Source organism: Amblyomma mixtum, chromosome 3, assembly GCF_055824585.1.
Source record: "Amblyomma mixtum isolate Tamu chromosome 3, ASM5582458v1, whole genome shotgun sequence".
In the NCBI taxonomy this organism is placed as follows: Eukaryota; Metazoa; Arthropoda; class Arachnida; order Ixodida; family Ixodidae; genus Amblyomma; species Amblyomma mixtum.
The window spans coordinates 84,655,946-84,678,334 of NC_143014.1; positions in this window are offsets into that span (position 1 = coordinate 84,655,946).

Below are 22,389 nucleotides of genomic sequence, written 5' to 3' on the forward strand. Positions count from 1 at the left end.
TAGGTGCACAAGATTAGAAATGCGAAAACCTCTGTCAATCATTAGATTTAGAAGAAAATTTAGGATTAAAATTAAAACAACAAATGCATTTTAATGCGTCGGTTAAAAACAGGCTTCTGTCAAGAAAAACAAAGATCTAAACCATCTTCATCCGCCACAGGTGAAAATAAAAGGTCCGTTTTCGTGTAAATAGAAGTGCTAAAAGCAATGACTTTGCTTTGAAAATAACCAAAATATAACCTCCGGAAAAACGTTTATTTTCCCTCGAGTTGGTTCCTTAACAATAAAATTACTTGTAAGGCGCGAAATAGTGTTCCAGGCAGGCGGTCATCTTAAAATTACTTCTTCAAGGCCCGGACGCTTCGAGCTGCTTGAGCGCAATATTAGTTTCTAAAGGTGATAAGGAAGAAACAAGGCACAGACCCTACCAAATAATTTCTTTTATTGGGAGAAACAAACTCTGCCAGCAGGCAGGACAACTTGGAACTACGCACTATATATCTTAGCATAAAGTCATTTCGGTTCGTCGATGCTCTGCGCTGTTGCTTTCACCAATCGCAGAGACTGACGAGACAACAGTCAAGACGCTTGCCACCCCGGCAGGAAAGTGGGGCATCGTAAATATGACCTCGGCACCTCACACGCCTCCGACTCACCAACCCGCGGTGCACAACGCGGTCACGCTTGTTGCCGCTTTTGCGTCTCTTTCGGATACGCAATAAAAGGCTGGGAACGGTACGGGAGGGGGCGTGCAAAACTGTTTAAAGCTTCAGGTGAGGAAAAATAGCGTTGTTCTCACCGCATATCCCACAAAAAAAAAGGGGGACAAAAGTTATGGAGAGCAGCCCGGGCAGGCCTCCTTCCACTCTTTAGCTCCGCCCAGAATGCATGCACTCCCTGCACCAAGCACGGCGCCAAACGTACTGTTTTCTCTTTTATTTCTACCCTTCCCTCCCTCAGTTTTCTTTCTTTGATTCTTCTTTTTTTCTTTTTTCTCGCCGCTGCCTTCTTGTTTGCCCGGGGATGCATAGCCTCGCTCCTAAAACGCGCCTCCCGCGTATTTGACCACGGTACAGATGTTCTGCGCGTTATCTTGGTGTCGTGCTGTTTGCATCGCGTCGCCATAGAAACCGAAAGTGTTGGCGTGGCGCCAGCGAATGGCGTGCGGCAGAAATATCGATGTCGCTATTGTTGCCCTCCTCTTTCGAGCGTCGCCGAGCTCACGCTCGCGACGGGCCCCCCTCCCGTCTGCGTCGGTCGCTGCAGCTGAGCGGCAACGGCGACGTGCGCGCCTCCCCCTCCGGCGCCACCGCGAGTGCCCGTGCCGAGTGCACGGTAGCTGGCTGGCTTTCCGCGACAGCGCCTGCGCGCGCGATCGAAACAGCCAAGCGCTCAAGGTGCTCGACACCTTACAACAGTCGTACAACACACAGCAACATCGTGTCTGAACAGCACAATAGCCCTCAATGGTTTTAGTGCTCGGCTCTTAACCCGAAAGACGCGAGTTCGATCCCGGCCGCGGCGGTCGCATTTCGGTGTAGGCAAAACGCTAGAGGCCCGTGTACTGTGCGATGTCAGTGCACATTAAAGAACACCAGTCGCAATTCCTGGAGACCTCCACTACGACATCCCTCATAGCCCGAGTTACTTTGGGACCTTAAAGCCCATCAAATCAAATAAAAATAAAAAAATTAATCAGCCAGTCGAATGGAACCTTCAGTGCGACAGTAACCGGCACCGAATACGACACGAGCTTAAATGTGCCAGGAACCACTGGGTTTCTTTGTGCTGTTTCCCATTTCAAAGGACGTTCTCTTCTGTTCTTTAATTTTTATAGAGGGCCCCTTGACGTTTTTTATTTTTTTTAACAGTGGGACATACTCCTGCATTATGCTCAGAGTGCTCGTCACGGTGTAACCTGTCTTTCTTCACCGTTCTCATCTAGTTGTGCGCTGAAACTTTCATGTCATGCTCGTAACCTCAAATTCAAATGCCTGTCGCGGTGGGTCAGCTGTTATGACGTACTGCCGCTGGCCGCGGGGGCCGCGTAGTGATGGAGACGTAATACACACTGCTTGCGTGCGCAGATTTCGGCACACGTTAAACAACTCCAGGTTGTCGAAATTATTTTCAAGCTCTTCGGAAATTATCACCGATCTCAAAGGTAATGAGTGCTTTGAACGCGACAGGGGAAGGCTTACGTGCTGTGTACTAATGAGTCTCGCTGCAGAAAACTGAGCAGGTCCAAAAAAAAAAAAAACTGTGTTATGGAGCGACAACTGCTTGCTATAGACGTGCAAGTTTATACAGAGTGTTTCACCTAAGATTTTACACAATTTTTAAAAATAGGCTTTTTGAGTAAGGATAGCTCTTTTTTCGGCATAGCATTGTCAGTGGTGCAGTACATAAGAATACAGCCAAGACGTGTTACCTAGCAGGCTGGTTGAATAATGCTGAATAGTTAATTTTAACTATTACTGTCAGGCTCCTTAATTACTGAGAGGCGTGTTGCCCACGGTAATATATCCATATCAGTTTTTAGAATTTCAAAAACCCGGTTACATCTCGCCAAAATACATACGCTTTCGAGATACTTGAAGGCAAAGCAACCTCCGCAGTGCCCGTAACTCGTCGAAATAGCCAAAATTTATTGGGTCACAGCGCCCAGGATAACTGCGTTTTCGAAAAATTAAAAACTGATAATGTTACTTACGGTGGGCTACACACCTCTCACTAATTAAGGAGCCTAACAGTAATACTTAAAAAGTTAACTATTCAATATTAGTTAACCAGCCTCCTAGTTTAGCATGTCTTAGCTGTATACTGATGCACTACACCGCTGAAAATGCTATGCCGTGAAAAAAGTGCTCTTCGAGCTCAAAAAGTATATTCTTAAAAAATTGCGTAAAAATCTTAGACACCCTGCATAGACGCCAAGTTAGGTAGGTTGTGCTAAAATCAGCGACACTCCTTCTTTACTGAGCTAAGGAGGGGCCCCTCTCTGTCTCATAAGATCTGGCCGTGTTGTGGAAGCAACAATGACGTCAGCAAATCAGTGGCATAACTGTCAAGATAACTTGCACCTTAAACCAGTTAGAATGGAATTCGAGACTAAGTCGGGTTACCATTGAATTATGCAAAACTCTTAATGGTTTTAATGGTTTGTTCACAAGAAAGAAAAAATGTTTTCCGGGGCTCTTACTCCATTTTTGCACAGGGCTCACCTCCTCCTCTTTGTGTAATCGTACGTTACTAAAGGATGGAAAGTTCAATACAGAGGCTCCACGACGAATTTCAAGGCGACTGCGCGAAGAGTCCACCTCGTGAGCGCGGTATGATATTTTTATTTACCATGTAGTACTGGTTGCTAAATTCAGCCAATAATTTCTTGATATGAGGCTCGCTGGGTATGACAACCTGCCTTTCACATGTTGCGTACCTCGAAGCTGTAGCATGCAATTACAGAACCTTACCAGGTAGCGACCACAAATTACACGAAGAAACCACGGTTCTTCCGAAATGACTTGCGGCTTATTTCCGAATGGGATCGTAAGTAAACATTGGCTTTTTGTGTACAGGAAAGTCATTCCTTAAATAGTTCTCCTTCACTGTGACGGAATCAGGAGGCCGTGAATTTCACTTCTAGTGATGCTGCAACTGCGGGCTTTTCACGTTACAAAGGGATAGTGTAGTGGCCATGACACTACGTGTGTCTTGCAGTACATATACGTTAGTAACATTCGGTGCTTAATAGCGCAGCTGCGACTATACCTCATGTCCAACATTCTTGGACAAAAATTTTGAAAACTGCAAAACTGTAAGATAATGGTATGGGAGGAGGAGGAGGAGAAAACATTTATTGTAGCCCTGTATTGAATTGGGAAGGGAAGCTGTGGATGGACGTTGACCTGGGTGGCAGTCCCTATTCCGGGACGCCATTGGCTGCCGCCGCTGCCCGTGCTTTCTGGACCAGGGCCCGCTGGGCCTCCAGGTCCGAGCTGGACAGGGCCGCCTCCCAGCCCTCCTTAGTTGGCTGATTTATAACTGCTACATTTGTATTTAACTGGCAGGCCCACACCATGTGGTATAGGTCAGCATACTGCCCGCAGAATTTGCACCTACCCGTGAATGTCGGATCCACGTGTTTTAGTACGGCGGGATTTAAGCAAGACCCGGTTTGGAGCCGTCTGAGGTGGCACTCCTCGGTTCTGTCGAGACCCTTGGCGGGTCCCGGGAGTACCCTCCTGCAGAGGCATAAATGGTGTGTGATATCCGCGTAAGAGATTAGCGGAATCGGTATGAGTGCCGCGGCAGAACTAGGGAATTGAGTGGAACCCGGGGGAAGGAACGCTCGGGCAGCCGCGTGAGCGGCCTCGTTTCCCTCAACCCCCTGGTGACCGGGCACCCATACTATCTGTTTTATGCGAAGCATATTACTAGAGCTACACTACAGCCCGTCGAGCCAAAGCCACCTAGACTAGACAAGGCCTGTTCACTCCTCCTCTCCACGGGGGCCTACGTCACACTAGTTGCCCGACCGCGAAAGGCTTTGCCGCGAACGATGGGGAGACTTCTGTGAAACGCAGGCGGATTCAGCACAGGAGCATGGCACCTGGGAGGCGACGCGGGTGGATCGTGCCACTGTGGTTAGGCTAGGCAGCCAACGTACTGACATTTATCTTTTCCGGCTTCCCAGTTTTCGAGCTGCAGGTCGTCAGACTGTTTTCGCTTGTGCGCGTTGAAACCATGATCTGGTGAAGGAGCAAAACATACTCATTTTGTAACCGCACCAACATAGGCCGGTGCTATGTGCATGGGCGCCGCGGAAATTACGACAACGGCCAAAAAGTTAGAATGTTTGGTTTTGCCAAGGTTGAAGCTCGCAGAAAACTTTGATGATAGTAGTTCCTCGCAAGGATTTTACGCCAACCATGCGTTCCGAGGCAAGTAACTGCATTTAACCTCTTTTGATTGCTTATCTTACGTTCTATAAAACCCAACACTAAACAAAAACGCTAGTTGTTGAATAGTGGTTTCGAGAGAACTGGGTGGTATAACAGGTAAGCTTCCTGATACAGTTATGCGAGCTCCATTTCTATGATCAAACCTTCATCCCAAGCAATCGCACGATGATAAACCAACGGGAGGAACCATACAGCCCAACCCCGATGGTGTTCAACTTCAAAATGACGCAGTGAGTTCGGTGCTCCGCGGAGATATGTGAGACAGATACTGCGCCTTTTCCTCTCAAAAACCAATTTACCAAAAACCAATTTACCTTTCTTCCACACCTTCATGTAGCGAGCCCACAGCAAGAAAGAGAGTACGTTGGGAAAAAGACGCTGTTCAGGAAGCCATCAACAATTCCATAAAGGCAAGCGAGGAAGAAAAAGCCATAAATTCAGTGTAATCGTCTGAATTATTGCAAATCAGGCTAGTCAACATTTGCGACACCAAGTTTCGGACAGTCACTCGAACGAAAAGCCCATCATGTTTCTTAGTTTAGAAACTGAGCCGTCTCCATATGTTAAATGTGCTGTCACAGTCCTTCTGGATCTGGCAATATTGTTACGTGGCGGCCAGCCGAAGAATGAGACGTGGTGAACCATGACCAAGAGATGATTTAATGGCTGCTGGCCTAGCGCGGGCGCTCCGTCCCGCGCCACTGCCAGCTTCGTCTTCGTCACACTACCCGGGGCCTCCGAGCGATCGTCCCGATCGGTGACGAACAGACGGCGAAATGGCGATGGTCTTGAGTGGGGGGTTGAACAGTATGTAGAAGATGGTGCAGTGCTGGCCGCCACGATGAGAAAGATGAGAGAATGAGTCCCGGTCCACGAAGCATCCGGGCCGTAGGGTGCCAGGAGCTGACGGCCGAGGCCTTTGGACGCACCGAACGGCAGGGGCAGGGGGACGGTGTCCTCATGTGTGGGCAGGGTCTTGGGTCGGTCGGGTCTTGGGTCGGTCGGGTCTCGGGTCGGTCGGGTCTCGGGTCGGTCGGGTCTCGGGTCGTCGTGTCTTGTGGTCCGGGCGGGGGACGGGGCTGGGGTGAGCGGCGAGGTCGGTTCAGGTCAGGCGGGCTGGGACATGGCCGGGCGGCGCGGACCAGGCACTCACGGCCGACGTCCACGGCAGGCGCAGGACACCGAAGCTCCGGGACCAGGATGGCGATGAAGGGACCCCAGCACCTCCACCAAATGTTACGTGGCGGCCAGCCGAAAAATGAGACGTGGTGAACCATGACCAAGAGATGATTTAATGGCTGCTGGCCTAGCGCGGGCGCTCCGTCCCGCGCCACTGCCAGCTTCGTGTTCGTCACAATATCTTTGACTATAGGCATGGTGAGGCTGCACTAACATTGAAATGAAAGAATGACGCCATCTAGGCCAGCAATCGGAAGTTAGCTGCCAGGCAGCTAAAAAAAATTAAAGAATTGAAATATTTTAATGCAAAGCACCGAGAACAATAAAATGTTCATAGTCTTCATGTTAGTCTTTTCTATGACTTCATTGTTTTTGTTTATTTCAATGTTTAGCACGTCATCCTCCTTCGAAAATGGCAAAAAAAAACTTACGGTTTTTTTAAAACAGAAGTACACTACATGAGGTGTGGCTAGATACCGCATTTCGTGCATTCTACTGCATTTTAGTGCTATGCAGTCTAGGCAATAATATTTTGCTCTTAATATGAACTAATTCGATGAACTGAAGAACAGGAACTGTGGCAATACCGTGCTTTGTCACAAATATTATCATGAAACTATAAAATCGAATCACTTAGCTCCAGCACGAAGTGTATCGCGAGGGTCACGGAAGAAAGCACAAATTATAATAAGTTAACACGCTAGATATAGAGCGAAATTTAGCACTCGGTTAAAAAGCTGTTCTTCAGTCGCTAACTCATGTTTATTGTCTCATTACTACAGCCATCGGACCTCGGATAATAAAATAATGCGCTGAAAACTGCCGGCGAACCCTCGCAGCCGCGAGCGGAGGACGGGCAACTAGCGTGACGTCACGGAGCAAGCGGAGAGGCCTTGAGTAGTCAGGTCTCTTCGATTTGGCTTGCACTGGCTGTCCTAGTTCTGCAGCGGTGCCAAGCGGTCACGTGAGCGTGCAGCGCCAGTTCAACAAGTGCAGATACAGCCCGTACACTAGCGCGCACCGGCCAGTGGCAAAACGAAGGCGCAAGTGCAGCCGCGCCATGCTGCACTACTTCCAGCACTACCTTCAGACCGAGTGCAAGGCGGCGAAGAACTCGTGCAGAACCAGGCCTGCACCTTGACAAAACGAGGAGAAAAGTGCAGAGGGCGCGCGCGGCACCGGAAAAACGAGGACGACGGTGCTGCACCCCTTGAACTGATGCAGCTGGTGCTGCCAAATCGAAGAGACCTTAGGTGGCTTTGGTCGAGCGCGGCGGTGGAGCTACCATTGACCTTTAGCGTGACCACGTGACACCACGTGACAACATGACGTCACAGCAGAGGAGAGATGGGCTGCCGGCTCGCGCGGTCGGCCGCGGCGGTGGAGGCTCCACATCAGAGGCGCGGCGGCTGACCACGTGACAACATGACGTCACAGCAGAGGAGAGATGGGCTGCCGGCTCGCGCGGTCGGCCGCGGCGGTGGAGGCTCCACATCAGAGGCGCTGCAGCTGACCACGTGACGCTACAGCAGCGGTATAAAGCTGAGCTTGCCTCGCTCTCCGGGCACTTACGAGGCGGCCAGGTGTTGGGATGCCGCCTAGAAGCAGGGCTGATTTGAACGAGAAGCGAAAGCTTCAGCGTGCCACAGAGACCGATGAAGAGCGGGATGAACGTCTGGCTAAGCGGCGTGCTCAATATGCGGCTCGGCGACAGCGTTCTACAAAAGGAAAGCCATGTATTACCAAGCCTAGCCATCAATATGCTTCGCATCTGACTAGGCTTAACCTTAGCTAAGCCTCAGCCATTTTTTTTACTCATAGCCGAATCTGAATTGCTCTCAAATGCCAATAGTATTCTGCGGGCGAGCGGCGCTATCCTACCCCGCACGTAATTTCGGCAGGCCTGCTGCGAGTCCGACATTATGTACGCTGCGTCGGAGTGGGTGGCCGCCAGTGCAATCGCCACTTCCTCCAACATTAGCGCGTCGCTACTTTTTACCGAGAGCCCGTTCACCTGATTTCCCTCGTGCACCACCACAATGGTGCAGATGCCCTCCTCGGTTAGACCCGCTGCATCCACGTAGTATATGCCTGTCTTATTTCCGTATAATTTGAATAAATTTTGCCCTGGCTTCACGCCTCCCCTGATTATACTCCCAATTCATATTTTTGGGGAGCGGCTTAACCGACAAGGTATTTTTCCATGCCTCCGGGATGTCGACTCTGCGTTCAGTGGTGGGGAGCAGCGCGAGATTGAGGTCCCGAAGGACTTGTCTGCCGGCGCTGGACACCGACAGCCTGGCAATTTGGTTTGTTCTATGGGCCTCAATCAACTCCTCCACTGAGTTGTGGACACCAAGTTGGAGCAGGCACTCAGTGGACGCTTTGTCAGGGAGTCCTAGCGCTTTTTTAACCGCCGCCCGAATCATCGCGTTGAGGTTCCCGCGGTCGCTCTTCCTCAGCTTGAGGTAGGGTGCCGCATAAACCACGCGACTGACGATGAACGCCTGATGGTATGAAAATATTGACGGTAATGGTCCATTCATCTGATATGTAGCAATATCTTTCATTTAAACTGTTTCCATCGATCCCATTGAACAGTTTAGACTGCCATAGAAAACCAATGGCGAACGCTTTTGACGATAACAAAAATGGTAATAGAAAAAAAATTGCAAGACTGCCTTCGGGTGGTCTGCGGATATATTGATTGTGATAATGAAATCTTTCATTATAAAAAAAATTGTTCATAGACGGTTTCTCGTTCAAATATGCTTTTGTCCAGAATTGTTGGATATAATGTGACGAACGGACGGTAGAGGAAGAGGACCAAGTGTTAGAATAAACATGGCGCATTATAGTCGGCTACAACCCAAGGACGAAGCGGCTAATTCTCCTCAAAGAAGGTCTGCCAGCCAAATTAAGTAGACCGATTTTCATGGCGCGGCGGTTAATCCTTTGTCACGCTGCCTTGACAAGGGATTAACCACAGATAAATTGCACTGACAGCGGACTAGCTACAGATTAACCACGACCTCCTGAGGATCGGTCGACGCCATTGGCTGGACGGTCTCATTTGAGGGGCATTTGTCGCTTCGTTCTTGAGTTGTGTCCTACTGTAGTAGCATCATTTCAGCGCTTGTTACACAAGTCGACAGGATAAGACCTCATTATATCCACTTCAAAAGAAGCCACTCGGCATCTCCAAGTACTTCGCAGCACCGGCCGACGTGCCAGCCGAAAAATGGTTTCGCTTCTTCGAAGTTAACGCAGCGGCTGGATCGTGGGCGGAACGCAACATGTTAAGACACATCATTTAGTACTTCGACGGGGACGCATTCCGCTGGTACATCACGGGCATGTTCGCAAAAGTGGAATCACAAGACGACCTCAGAGTCGAATGCTGGATCGTTCTTCTGCCGATGGCGAAGACTACTTTCGCTTGTTCATCTTTTACCGCTTGTCCGAGGGCTAGACGGTCAAAAGTTACTACAACGAAAAAGGCAACTCGGCTTGCTCGTTGATCTGAAGGGCTCTCGCATATCTCTAGCCTCAATGATGGCGTGCCTTTTGACATGCACCTTGCCGTCGCGGGAACGACCGTCACCGCCCTGCCGCAGTGGCTGACCGCGGAGCAGCGAGTCAAGGCATCTCTGTGATGGCTCATTTTCTTAAAATGGCTCTGGGTCCACACTGGGCATGAGGAGATTGATGCACAGACTCCAAGAATGATTTTAGAATATGATTTAATTAATGGATCTGGCTTGACGCCGCTTACGGGAAATGCAGTAGGGCTCGTCCACGTCGGGGCTGAGTCAGCTTGTTGTGGCACGGGCTCGACGAATGGCTGGATGTCTGCTGCGACCGGGCTGGGGATTCTTCACGGCAGTGCGGCTCTCGTTCTCGGCCAGGCGTTGGAGGAGCTTCCAGGCGTTGAAGCGTGCTGTGGAGGCCGAACGCGAGCGAAGGCTAGACCCCGGGCTCCCTGGTCCATGCGCCGCCCCCGTCTTCTGCCTTCCTCCGTCTCGTCCGCCCGCTCGAATCGTCCCTGTCTCTCTGCCTGTTCCTCCCGTCGGCTCCCCATTTTAAGCCTTTTGCTTCTTTCTGTCTGCAGCCTCCCCCTTCGCCGTAGCCGCTGGCTGCTTCTCGCCGCCCCCGCGGCGCCGCCCGCTCGCCGGTTCCTTTTGTTCACTCCGCGCAGACCTCCCTACTCGTGACAGCGTCGAGCCCCCCTCCGCGGCGACACGACGCCAGGATGGCGCGGTCAGCCGCTTCCCGGGAAAGTCGCTGACCGGGTTCACTCCGCGCAGCTCTTCCCTGGAATCGTCGTGACAGGCTTAATCCCCACCGTAGGAGTCGTCGACGGCCATCCTATGCGCTATGTGGCCTCGTCCCTCCGTGACGACACGCCGCCAGGATGGCGCGGTCTGCCGCTTCCCGGGAGTCACTGACCGGGTTTGTGCGGGCACTGGTGTACGCGCACGAATTGTCACATCTCCGAGTCGGGTAAGCCGGTCTTATTTTCCTACCAAGAATATAGCAATGCGACAAAACGACAGCATCCCTCCATCGCACCCAGTGCCCTTTGCTAGGAGACGACCCCTTCTGTGCTTCGAGTGCCAGCACTGCTCAGGTGTTGGCTCTCCGCGCCATATGCACTGGCACAGCGAATGTCTACGCCGTTCCAACGTGTTTGCTCTTGACATCGAGCAGGAAAATGCGCAGGGTGACCCAGAGCTTGTGGGAATGCTGGCTTTCCGCCGTCGCCTTTGCGCGGCTGTTCCGGCCTCCCGCGTTGTTTCTCCTCTTTCCCTTGCTCCCGCCTCAGGCGGTGGAGAGGCGGCTGGGTGACTAATCACTGTCATTTAGCCACAGCTCCGCCCCGGCTCCCCAAGGGCCTTTGCCATTGGCGCCTTTTGGCGGGAAGTCGGGATCCGCTGGGCGGCCGCGCACCCCGCGACCGTCCGAGCGGGGCCCAGAGACGAGAGAGATCCCTCCGAGACAGCGTAAGGTGCGTACGTTACTGTTTGTCCCTGCCGGCCTTTGCCGCTCGGACCAGTGCATATACTCGAGCTCGCCCGCACGTGTCCTCTGACCTGCAGCGGCTCGAGCCTGTCCAGCGGGGTCCAGCGACCTCCGACAGGCGTACCTTGCGTTTATTGCCCACTCTCTCTCGCAACCGGCCCAACGGTCGACACGAGAGAGAGATCACAGCACTGCCGCGGGGACATTCTCCTGCAGCGGCGTGCTAGCGGCGCGCATTGCTCGAGTCGCTTCGTGCGCGCAGCGGAGCCTTGCTCCTCGCGCGCCCCCGTGACGGGGTGACTATTGAGTGTGTGTACTGCTGAAGGACGACGTGAATAAACGTCTCCTTTGTGAACTTGGAGGCCTATTTCTTTGCGGCGAATCGCTCTCCTCCCAGCGGAGGTTGAGTGCGCTGCATCGGTGTCCCGGTGTGTGTGTGGTGACGGCTGATCGGGGCCCTTGGCTCGCGCGAAGCTCGAACCCGCGGTGGGTGGTGGCCTGAGTCCACTTAGAAACCCACAACTGGCGCCCAACGTGCTAAGTCACTGGCGCTTACGCCTTTGACGGCACATTAGCCGAGCAGGTCGCCTTGACGATCACGCTTTCCGCCGTCGCCTTTGCGCGGCTGTTCCGGCCTCCCGCGTTGTTTCTCCTCTTTCCCTTGCTCCCGCCTCAGGCGGTGGAGAGGCGGCTGGGTGACTAATCACTGTCATTTAGCCACAGCTCCGCCCCGGCTCCCCAAGGGCCTTTGCCATTGGCGCCTTTTGGCGGGAAGTCGGGATCCGCTGGGCGGCCGCGCACCCCGCGACCGTCCGAGCGGGGCCCAGAGACGAGAGAGATCCCTCCGAGACAGCGTAAGGTGCGTACGTTACTGTTTTGTCCGTGCCGGCCTTTGCCGTTCGGACCAGTGCTTACTCGAGCTCGCCCGCACGTGTCCTCTGACCTGCAGCGGCTCGAGCCTGTCCAGCGGGGTCCAGCGACCTCCGACAGGCGTACCTTGTGTTGATTGCCCACTCTCTCTCGCAACCGGCCCAACGGTCGACACGAGAGAGAGATCACAGCACTGCCGCGGGGACATTCTCCTGCAGCGGCGTGTTAGCGGCGCGCATTACTCTGGTCGCTTCGTGCGCGCAGCGGAGCCTTGCTCCTCGCGCGCCCCCGGGACGGGGTGACGATTGAGTGTGTGTGTACTGCTGAAGGACGACGTGAATAAACGTCTCCTTTGTGAACTTGGAGGCCTATTTCTTTGCGGCGAATCGCTCTCCTCCCAGCGGAGGCTGAGTGCACTGCATCGGTGTCCCAGTGTGTGTGTGGTGACGGCTGATCGGGGCCCTTGGCTCGCGCGAAGCTCGAACCCGCGGTGGGTGGTGGCCTGTGTCCACTTAGGAACCCACAAGCTTCACTAATACGCTTCACAGCTTGCATCAAATGGAGGCGCCTGTTACTGCAACTCTCGATTGAGGAGCAACAATCACCTGTAGCAGTGAGGCTGTTGGCAATAAATTACTGCTGCAGGTCAGCAGGGATTCTTCCATCAGTGTTCATGGAATTACATCCACCATGAAGTCTCTAGATCAACATATAAGTTGAGCTACAGATTGGCAGCATAAAGATGGAAGGTCAAGCACATGTACTGCAGGGCATGGAGATTGATCTACTTCTTGGCCAGGATACAGCGTCACTTTAACACAGCAGTGAATTTGAACGACATGAATGTCATTCAAGGAGAGCGTTTCTTGTCTCCACCATGCCAAGCAGGAGAATTCCATCCAGTGAACACGATCCGAAGTACTGATAAATCGTTCTGTGGTGTGCTGACGCAACATCGACAAGTCCTTCTTGAACAACGGCTGACAAAATACGAAGCCATTCCTTCCAAATCACAGACGGATATTGGCTGCATAACAATCGATCAGCACAGAGTCACTGTTACCGATAATTTCCGATTCATCGCCCTCCGTAGAGTATTCGCGTACACATCGAGTAGAAATCGACAAGCAAGTGAATTCCCTCATTGCACGAGCTTTTTTGAGGCCTTATTTATCCCCCTACGTGGCTCCCAACATTCTAGCAGAAAAGAAAGGGGAAGGGTGCACACGTCTGAGTATTGATTATCGCCGACTGAACGCCGCCAAAGCGCCTTATTACCAACAGATTCTTCGAATAGACGATGCTTTATACCACCTAGGGCATGCCAAGTACCCCACCACTCGGGCATCTCGTCAGACTACTGACATATCCCCATACACCCTGATGATGTGCACAAAACATCTTTTGACATTCCTAGTGGCCGTTATGAATGGTTAGTGATGCCGTGCGGTATAAGGAACTCTCCAGCGACATTCGGAAGTGCGATAAAAGCAATCATCAAGAAGCACTGTCTCAAGCATGTAGCGAACTACTTTGATTACGTGATTGTTTGCTCGGAGACGTTCACAGATCACACGAAACATCTCGAAGCACTGTTGAAAGCCTTTCGTGCCGAGCACATCAAGTTCAAGCGCAATAAGTGCTCTTTTACAGACTTCTGTTCAGTACTTAGGCCATAAGATTTCTGCACGCGTCACGACGCCCAAACCAAGCAATATTAATGCCGTGCTGCGTTTCCGCACATTTCAGCAGCAGAAGGGCCTTCAACAATTTTTGGGCACCCACAACGTTTACAGACAGTACATTCCCCATTTCAGCGTCACTTTTCTTCTGCTCACAAAACTGCTTCAGGAGGACACGAACTGAGTGTGGTCGCCAGACAGTGAACACGCATTTGCAGAACTGAAGCGACTCACTGAAGAGCGTATTATTAGGATCGGGTGAGCGTGGTCGGGCCGGAGAAGGGACGAGGAAGGCGGGAGACGGGGTTACGACGATAAAACAAGGAAGGAGGATGTTTATGCAGGAATATTTACATTACTTACAAAAAGAAGGGTAACTGAGAGGGATTCTCAGCGAAAGAGAACGTCTTCAGGAGTCAACAGGAGTCAACAGGAGTGCCCTCGAGTCCCAAAACAACACCTCGTTAAATAGTCTTCGTATTCCCCAGATCCCTGACTGGGGAATAAACTTCGAAGGATGACGTCCAATCGCATGGGCAGACGTGGACTCCGGAGGTACCACCCACGGCTGGGCGGTGCTGGCTGTCCCTCTCTCTCGCAGCTCGGTTGATGGGAGAGGGTAGAGGCGCAGTAATTAAACACTGCTGCCTTTCACTCAGCACACCACCACTCTGTCCGTTGACCCGAGGGTCGACTCGGCCACGGAACGCCGCCATCGTCGCCGCATCTTCGGCCTTCGGCGGTCTTTGACCTTCGCCGCTGCCACTGTGGTCTCTCGGTCCTGGAAGTTCGCTGCCTTAATCCACTTAGGCAGGAGGGGAGCGCGAGCTGCCTTAATCCACCCAGGCAGGGGGGGGGGGGGGGGGAAGGGGCATCCCAAACCCAACAGTATATTGCACAGTTTGATTCCAACAAGCCATGTATTATGACTGTGATACATCAGTTGACATAATTGGCACCGTTCTAAAACAGCCAAATGACGTCGGTCAGGAACATACCGTTGCGTACCACACTCGTAAAGTTCTGAAGCATGAAATTAGCTGTGCCATCACAGAGCGAGAGTACCTTGCGATTGTTGACGATACACTACAACAATCAACATATCCGCAGATCACCCGACGGCAGTCATACATCTTTTGTTTTCTATTAACGTTATTGCTGTCGTCCAATGTATTCCCCATTGGTTTTCTATGGCAGTCTTAACTGTTCGATTCGATCGATGCAAACATTTTGAAAGAAAGATTTTGCTACCTGTCAGAAGAATGGACCATTTCCTTCAATATCTGCATAACAGTATCTTACAATGTTATAATTTTCAAATTGTTTTCCCAAGAAGGCTGGACTTGCGAAGCAGACGCTCTTTCCCAAGCTCCGATTATCCAACTTCTCAGAATGGAAGAGCTTCGAACACATCGTGCTGATCATCCTGAAGCGAAATCTGTAACAGTAAACGATTTCGCTATCGTTACAAATGAAACGGATAAGAAAAGTGCATATTCCTCGAGCGCTTGGACAGACCTTCCTTGAGAGAGCTCATGGGAGTTTCGGACACATTCGCGTAAAGAAGACACTCAGCATACTACCACCAATACCAGCGGCCTTGCATAATCAAATGTGTTGCAATCTACATAGCAGTGCATGTTAAAGAACAGTGCCCTTACAGTGGCGCCCGAAAGGAAGCTGTGCAGACTCCTTGGCTTACTACCAGAAGAACAAAGTCATTTGTGACAAGAAGTATCTTCCACTCGACCTTCGAATTGGCGAGGCTGCTGTACAAGACTCCATGGCACCCCAACAAATGAAAGTTAAGCTCAGTTATGGTTAGACTCTACCGAGCTCTACGTAAAGTTTCCACCGTGAACTACGAGACGGGCCGTCCTGTGCCTCAGCTTGGCAAAGATAGTGACATTGTACATGTCACCAAACTTTTGAGCGTTACTTTGCACCCAGTGACCGACCGCACGCTCTTCCGACGAGAGGGGGAATCATGTGATGAACGGACAGTAGAGGAGGCCGAAGTGTTGGAATAGACACGGCGCACTAGTAGCGTCATCTCAGCACTTGTCACATATATGAGGCCATAAGCGCCAGACACATCCACACGTTGCCACCCTATACATTGGGCCGAGGTCACCAGCTACTACAAACGATTCTGTCACAGCGTGGGCAGCGTACAGCTGCAACGCCTCCAGGAATCAAGTTCGCAACCTCCCGACTGCCTCAGAGTAAGAACGCCGAACCTAATAAATCATTTGCCCGCACGTACAAAATACAGTGCAGCTTTTTAAGGCTGTATTTAAAGTGTAATCCGGCAACCAAATTTGACTCATATGCCATTAAACATGAGCTTGTCATGCAGCGGTTTAAAAGGGTGGAGCACTCATTTCCACAGAATGGTTAACAAAAAAAAACATATCGTTTCATTTCACGCGATGGTCCTGAAAGAGAGTAGCTGTGCGCGCACGCTCGATGACCGAAAGAAGCATATTTCTTGTATGCAGTCAGGTCGTGCTATCTGTGCGAGCGCGAGCCGTGTCGGGCCTCCGTGGGAGGCCAATTGTGGACCGTGCGTGCGACTCCAAGTGAGGCTCGTAGTGTGACCGCCTAAGAGTCGCACAAAATTTCGGTGCGCAACACGAAGGCTCAAGGTTGCGGGCACTGACTAGCTTTCACCGTCACGCCTCAAGACCGCCGGTCGCGTGCTGCCGCTTCATTTCCCAGCAGACATAAAGCCCGTGTGGGGCAAGGTGCCGCGAAACTTAATCCAGAAACAAAGTTCTACGCCCTTCACGGCTCCTTCAAACGAGGCACCGACGTGAAGACATAGCAGCCTACGTGAGGCACGTTAACGTGCCTCCGCTTTTTGCCGCGCCGAGAAAGAGTGCTGCCTTCGCGCGTGCACGCCGCTAAAACGTGAACAGCCTGTGGCCCGCGTCTGGCTCCTTTGCGAGATACCTCGGCATAAAGCCTCCTCTCGTGTCAATAAATCTGTGGACCACCATATGCTGGGTAAAGCAAACATAGAGAACCTTACGCTCCGTCTTTGTAGCAAGTCTTCTTGCCGCATGCACAGCTACAGGCAGCTACTGATAAGGTCAGTGATCTGTCAAAGCCGCGACTCAACCGCCTCTAATTTTTCCGTGCTGCCAGGTCCTGCGTTTAGTCTGAAAACAGGCAGTCTCCTTCATATGCCTGTTTTCCGAGAGGCACGTATATTTATTTCTTTACCCTAAAGGCCTAGAATAGGGCATTACACGGGGGGGGGGGGGGGGGGGGGGGGGGGGCATTCTTCTAAGAGAGCAGTAACACGATAACAAATGGAGAGAGATACAATATGCAACGCTCGGTTCACTGTTGAACCCAAGGGAATAAGAACTGTGCAAACAGGTCGGTACAAAAACAAGCTCTGGTATCGTTTACCATGGCGTAAACGACACCAAAACATAAACAAAGCAAAAATGTGCTGGCAAGAATGTAAAGGTATTCATTACTCGCACGGGGATCAAGCACTATGACGCGTTCTGTGTGTTCAAAAATGTGGGTAAAGCTGTTTGAAAAGACTGATTCAGTATGACTGCCGACGCTTAGCGGTATTGTGTTTCATTTATTTATTGCGAACACCAGCGGCGAGTTCTGATACGTTACTGTGAAAGCGAAAAACAGGCGGAGTTTATGCGCATTGTCCCGGCGAACTAAACAGTGAGGCGCAGGGAAGACATGGAATCCGGGCAAACGGCCGGACGCTATGGTATAGCGTATGAAAGAACAATAACCGGGCAAACTGTCTACAAGATTCACAGTGTTCTTCAGTGGTGGTATACGCTTTGAAGACGAGGGTAAGATAGCAGTATGAATTTGGCTGCTTTATTTTGCACTGTATCGACTGCGTATTTTGTACTACGCGTGCACCTTGGAATCATCAATTCCAAGATTTCACAAAAGTGCAAGCTAGATGTTTTTTGTACTATCAGCAAGAAATGAAACGCGAACAAGACAACCGAACCACGGACTGCAAAATACGCGGCTCTTTGCCGGGGTGAGCTCTATACTAGCTCCTACTATATTTATTTTGAAGGCGCGAAGACTCTTCTTTAGATGTGCTATTCAACCTCGCTTGTATTTCTTATCCAGGAGCTAAGATATTGTTGTTTTTGTGTTGCCACCTCACTTTTCTTGTTCGCGTTTCATTCGTTGCTGATAGTACATCTTTAGGCTTGTGTTATCTTTAGGATATGGTATGTCAGGGCGTAAAGAAGGCTTAAACAATGAAAGACAGAAAATTAAGTGGCCCGTCCGAATATTTAATGTGCCAGCACGCTTAACGAACGTGGTATCAGGGATGATATACAGAGAAGGATAGCAGAATATCACAACCTTTGGAGCCCGCGCTGCAAAACAGAGGGCTGCTTGCAGGAAGCTTTCCTTGCGCGAAATCGGTTCATCACTGGCGGGTGACTCGGCTGCTACCTCGTCTGCTATCGCGACTTCCAAGCTCACAAGCGTCGGCTAATCAAGAACCGATCCTACACATGCGAAGAGTTTCGTGATTCGAGCGCCATGTGCACACGAAAGCACGCCCAGCAGTCACACGATACACACAGCCGCATGTAACAGAACACACTCGTAATCACTGAAAAACAACTACAAACGGCAGCTTCTCCATCACTCAGTAGTATAAGCGCCGGATGCCCAAAAGTCACCATTAAAGTTTTATATCCCTAATAACGTGTTTGTTTTTTCTTTTTTGTTATTCTTGCCCTACAGGTAGATGTGTAGTTTCCGTCAACTATTCACGGGAAGCAGCAGGACGGAACCCCAAAAGAAAAAAAAATAATGTTCTTTGATACGGCAATCTGGATGATGCAGTTTACTATAAAACATCTAGCGAACAATCCCATTAGAGGTAAAGCAGTGATCATCTCATACAAAGGTGCATCGCCGGTATAGAGACAGCATCGACCAATATAAGCACAGTCCATTCGAAGAAACTGGTTGTGAATTCTCGTTGTGCTCCACGAAAACAGCAAGGCGTCGTCACTGCACGGAGTATGGGGTCTAATTGTGCCTGCTGTGGAACGTGACTTGCGCCGTGATAGCCTTGGAATGCTTGGGCCATTGACAGGAGAGGTAAAATATTTCGAAAAGCAGTCGCCTGTTTTCAATTCAATAAAAAATATTTCTTTATTTTCTGCCCTATGTGTCTACGCGAGAGAGTGAAAGCCGGAAACGAGCGCCGCCGGTTGCTATGGCACCGGCCGAGCAGAGCTTGCCATCGAGGAAAGTTACAGCCGGTTTAACTGCAGCTGGCGTAGCGAGTAGGACAAGTAGACAGAGAAACTTTTTATTGGGGAACCACAAAAGATGGGGAAAGGTGGAAGGGAGCAGGGATAAGCCATCCGTGCTTTGGTAACGTCCTTGATCGTGCTCATCAGCTGAAGCTGAAGGCAGGAGCCAGAGTCGGCCAGGAGACTCCCACTGCTTCCGTGAGGTGCACATGCATATAGGTTTCTTAGTTGCATATCTGACCTCGCATTCTCATGTGCGGTGAGTCAGTTTAGGATACTGACTGGCGCACCGTGGGCACGGGTCTTTGTAACCGGTCAGGAACATGTGATTGCAGAGGAGGCGATTGGTATATACTCCTGCTCGAATTTTTCTCAGTATGTGGATTGGGATCTGTTTAGGCTTCCGTGCGGTGGCGCGTGAGCACTATGTTCGCTGCGAAATTGCTATGCACTGTCGAAGAAGGTCTCTAATCCTAGGTGCGAGGGATGTTTGGGTGTTGCTCGGCGCGTGTACGCTCCAGCGAGCCGGTCCGCAACCTTGCTCCCGGGGAGTCCTTCGTGCCCCGGCATCCAGTGTATGGTAACCGAGGTATGCTTTAGGTTTGCAACAGTACCCAAAATGTTGGACGCATGTCTGTCGACCTGCCCTGACTCAATGTCTCGACATGCCTTCATGTAGACCGTTGCAGCCTTGGAGCTTGTTTGAGTGCGCCGGCCGTGAGCTATGGCTAGAGCTGTCGCCCTAGATTCGAACGACTGGGGTCGACAGAGTTGACAGAGCTGCGCGGATTGATATAGCACCACCACTACCGAACTGTCTCCTGTACGAAGACGACTCCGTGTATGCTGTTTTTGTTATTGCGGTTGAGGCAAATAAAGGTTTCCACCTTGGCTTTTCGTAGCCCAGCATCTTTAGTGAGGTGCCTTCTCCTGGACAGAGAGCTGACCGTAATGAAGGCCCGCATCCTGCTGTTGAGACCTACCTTCGGTAGTTACGAGGTCTGTTAGAAAAGTATCCGACCTTTGGCCGAAGAAAAAAACTGCTGTAACTGGAGCGTTGGAAACCTAATCACCCTCAATGTAGTCTCCTTGGAATTCCACACACTTCTCCCAGCGGTGCTGCCATTGTTGGAAGCATTCCGCAAAGGCCTCTTTCGGGATGGAGTTTAGCTCAGCTGTCGTTGCAGTCATAATTTCATCTCTTGTCTGAAATCGCGCTCCTTTCAATGGCCTCTTGATTTTGGGAAACAGCCAGAAGTCGCAGAGGGCCATATCAGGAGGGTAAGGAGCCTGTTGAACTACAGGAGCCTAGTTTTTCGCCAAAAAAGCCTGAATCAAGTGCGAGGAATGTGCAGAAGCATTGTCGTGGTGGATACGCCATTTTCCTGTTGACCTCAACTCCGGTCTCTTGCGCCGCACAGCATCCCGTAGGCGACGGAGTACATCCCTGTAGTACTCTTTGGTCATTGTTTGACCCTGTGGCGCGTACTCGTGGTGTACCACACACCGGGAGTCAAAGAAAACAGTCATCATCACTTTGTCGTTGCTGCGCACTTGGCAGGCCTTCTTTGGTCTTGGTGACGTGGAATGCTTCACTGTGACGACTGGAATTTGTTTTCCGGGTAGTACCCGTACACCCAAGACTCGTCACCAGTGATTATGGTGTTCATGAAGTCGGGGTCACCGTTTGTGGAATCGAGCATGTCCTGTGAGACTTCAACAGGAAGCTGCTTTTGCTCTACCGTCAGCAGCTTCAGCCCTTCAGCACGAATTTCGCCGCAACTCTCTTCGTGGCGAAATCTTCGGTGGTAATGGAATGTGCAGAAAAAGTGCTGATGTCCACCTCTTCCTCAATTTCTCGGATAGTCACACGACGGTCCCGCATCACCACAGCGTTCGCTTCGGCAATGATAGGGTCATTTCGGCATGTTAATGGTCGACCGGAGCGTGGCTCGGTGTCCACCGATGTGCGGCCGTCTTTAAACCAGTTGTACCACTGCTTAATCTGTGTGGTGCTCTTAGCATCGTCACCGAAAGCCGTCTGAATCTTCCGAATGGTTTCCACTTGGCTGTCGCTGAGTTTCTGGCAGAATTTGATGCTGTAGCGCTGCTCCAGTCGCTCCGCCACTTTCCTTGCAATAAAAAACCGACGAGAGCACTGCGCACTACCTCATTCAAACGCTGCGTCCCAGCGACTGACGCTATCGGCAGGCGGGAAAAAATTCGCGCATGCGCACGAAGTTTCAAGACCGGCTGATGCAAGTGCGTTTGTTTCATATCTATCAAGTGTTCGGAAAAAAATATAAGGTCGGATGCTTTTCTAACAGACCTCGTACTCTTCGAGTGGGCCCCGTTGGCCGTCCCTGTACAGCACATGCCTGCCCGTGGTGGTTTTTTGAAGCCTTTTATGTTGTGCGGTGAAAAGAGTTTCACGATACTCCTCAAAGTTGTTGTGAAAGTCCATTTTTAGCAGTTTTTCAATATGGAGAACAGTCTGATAGTCCCTGCGTCGTTGTGAAAGCTTTTCGAATAAGTGCATCTACAAGTTCGATTTCGACCTTCCTGAGCTCTTGGTAAGAGAGACTATAGCTTATTCTGGAGATTACAAGCGATTTATATTGTCGCATGGTGTCATCCTCCTTGAACCCTCTGTTTTTGTCGCTGACTCTTCGAATCATACGAGAAATTTGTGGGATCTGATTGCGAAGCAGCTGTATGCTGAGTGTAGCCATCCGATTGCTGTGCAGCCTCATGCCAAGGGCTCTGATCACTTTGACCTCTTGAACCTCCTTGCCGTCCAGGTATATCCTGACTGGCGTCTTATCCCTGTAATAGGGACGCTTGACCCTAAGTAGCTCAGATTTCTCGGGAGCGCATCTCACTCCCGCCTCCCTCGCGTAATTTTCCACGCGGGGGGTAGCAGTCTGAAATGCGCTCTTCTTGTCGCCCAGTGAACCCACAGTTACACTTATTGTTACGTCGTTGGCGTACAGCGAGCGGCGCACCTCTTGAATGCCCGCTAGTTTCTTCGCTAACCGAATCATGGTGATATTTAACAGGAGTGGTGAGACTATAGATCCTTGCAGTGTTCCCTTCTTAGACATGTGTAGTCTGTCTGATATGGTTTCCCCTAACCCGATCGTTTCTGTGCGATTGATTAAGAAGGACCTGGAGTGGTTGAAAATACTTTCGCCGCAGTTCAGCTCAATTAGGCCGTTCGTGATGGCACCGTGAGAGACGTTATCGAAGGCACTCTTTATATATGTCGAGTACCGGAATGAATCTTTCACCCATCTTTCTGATCTTAGAGAGGACCTCCTCCTTCAGTAGAAAGAAGATATCCTGGATTGATAGCGCTTGCCTAAAACCGAACAGCGTGTTCGGCAT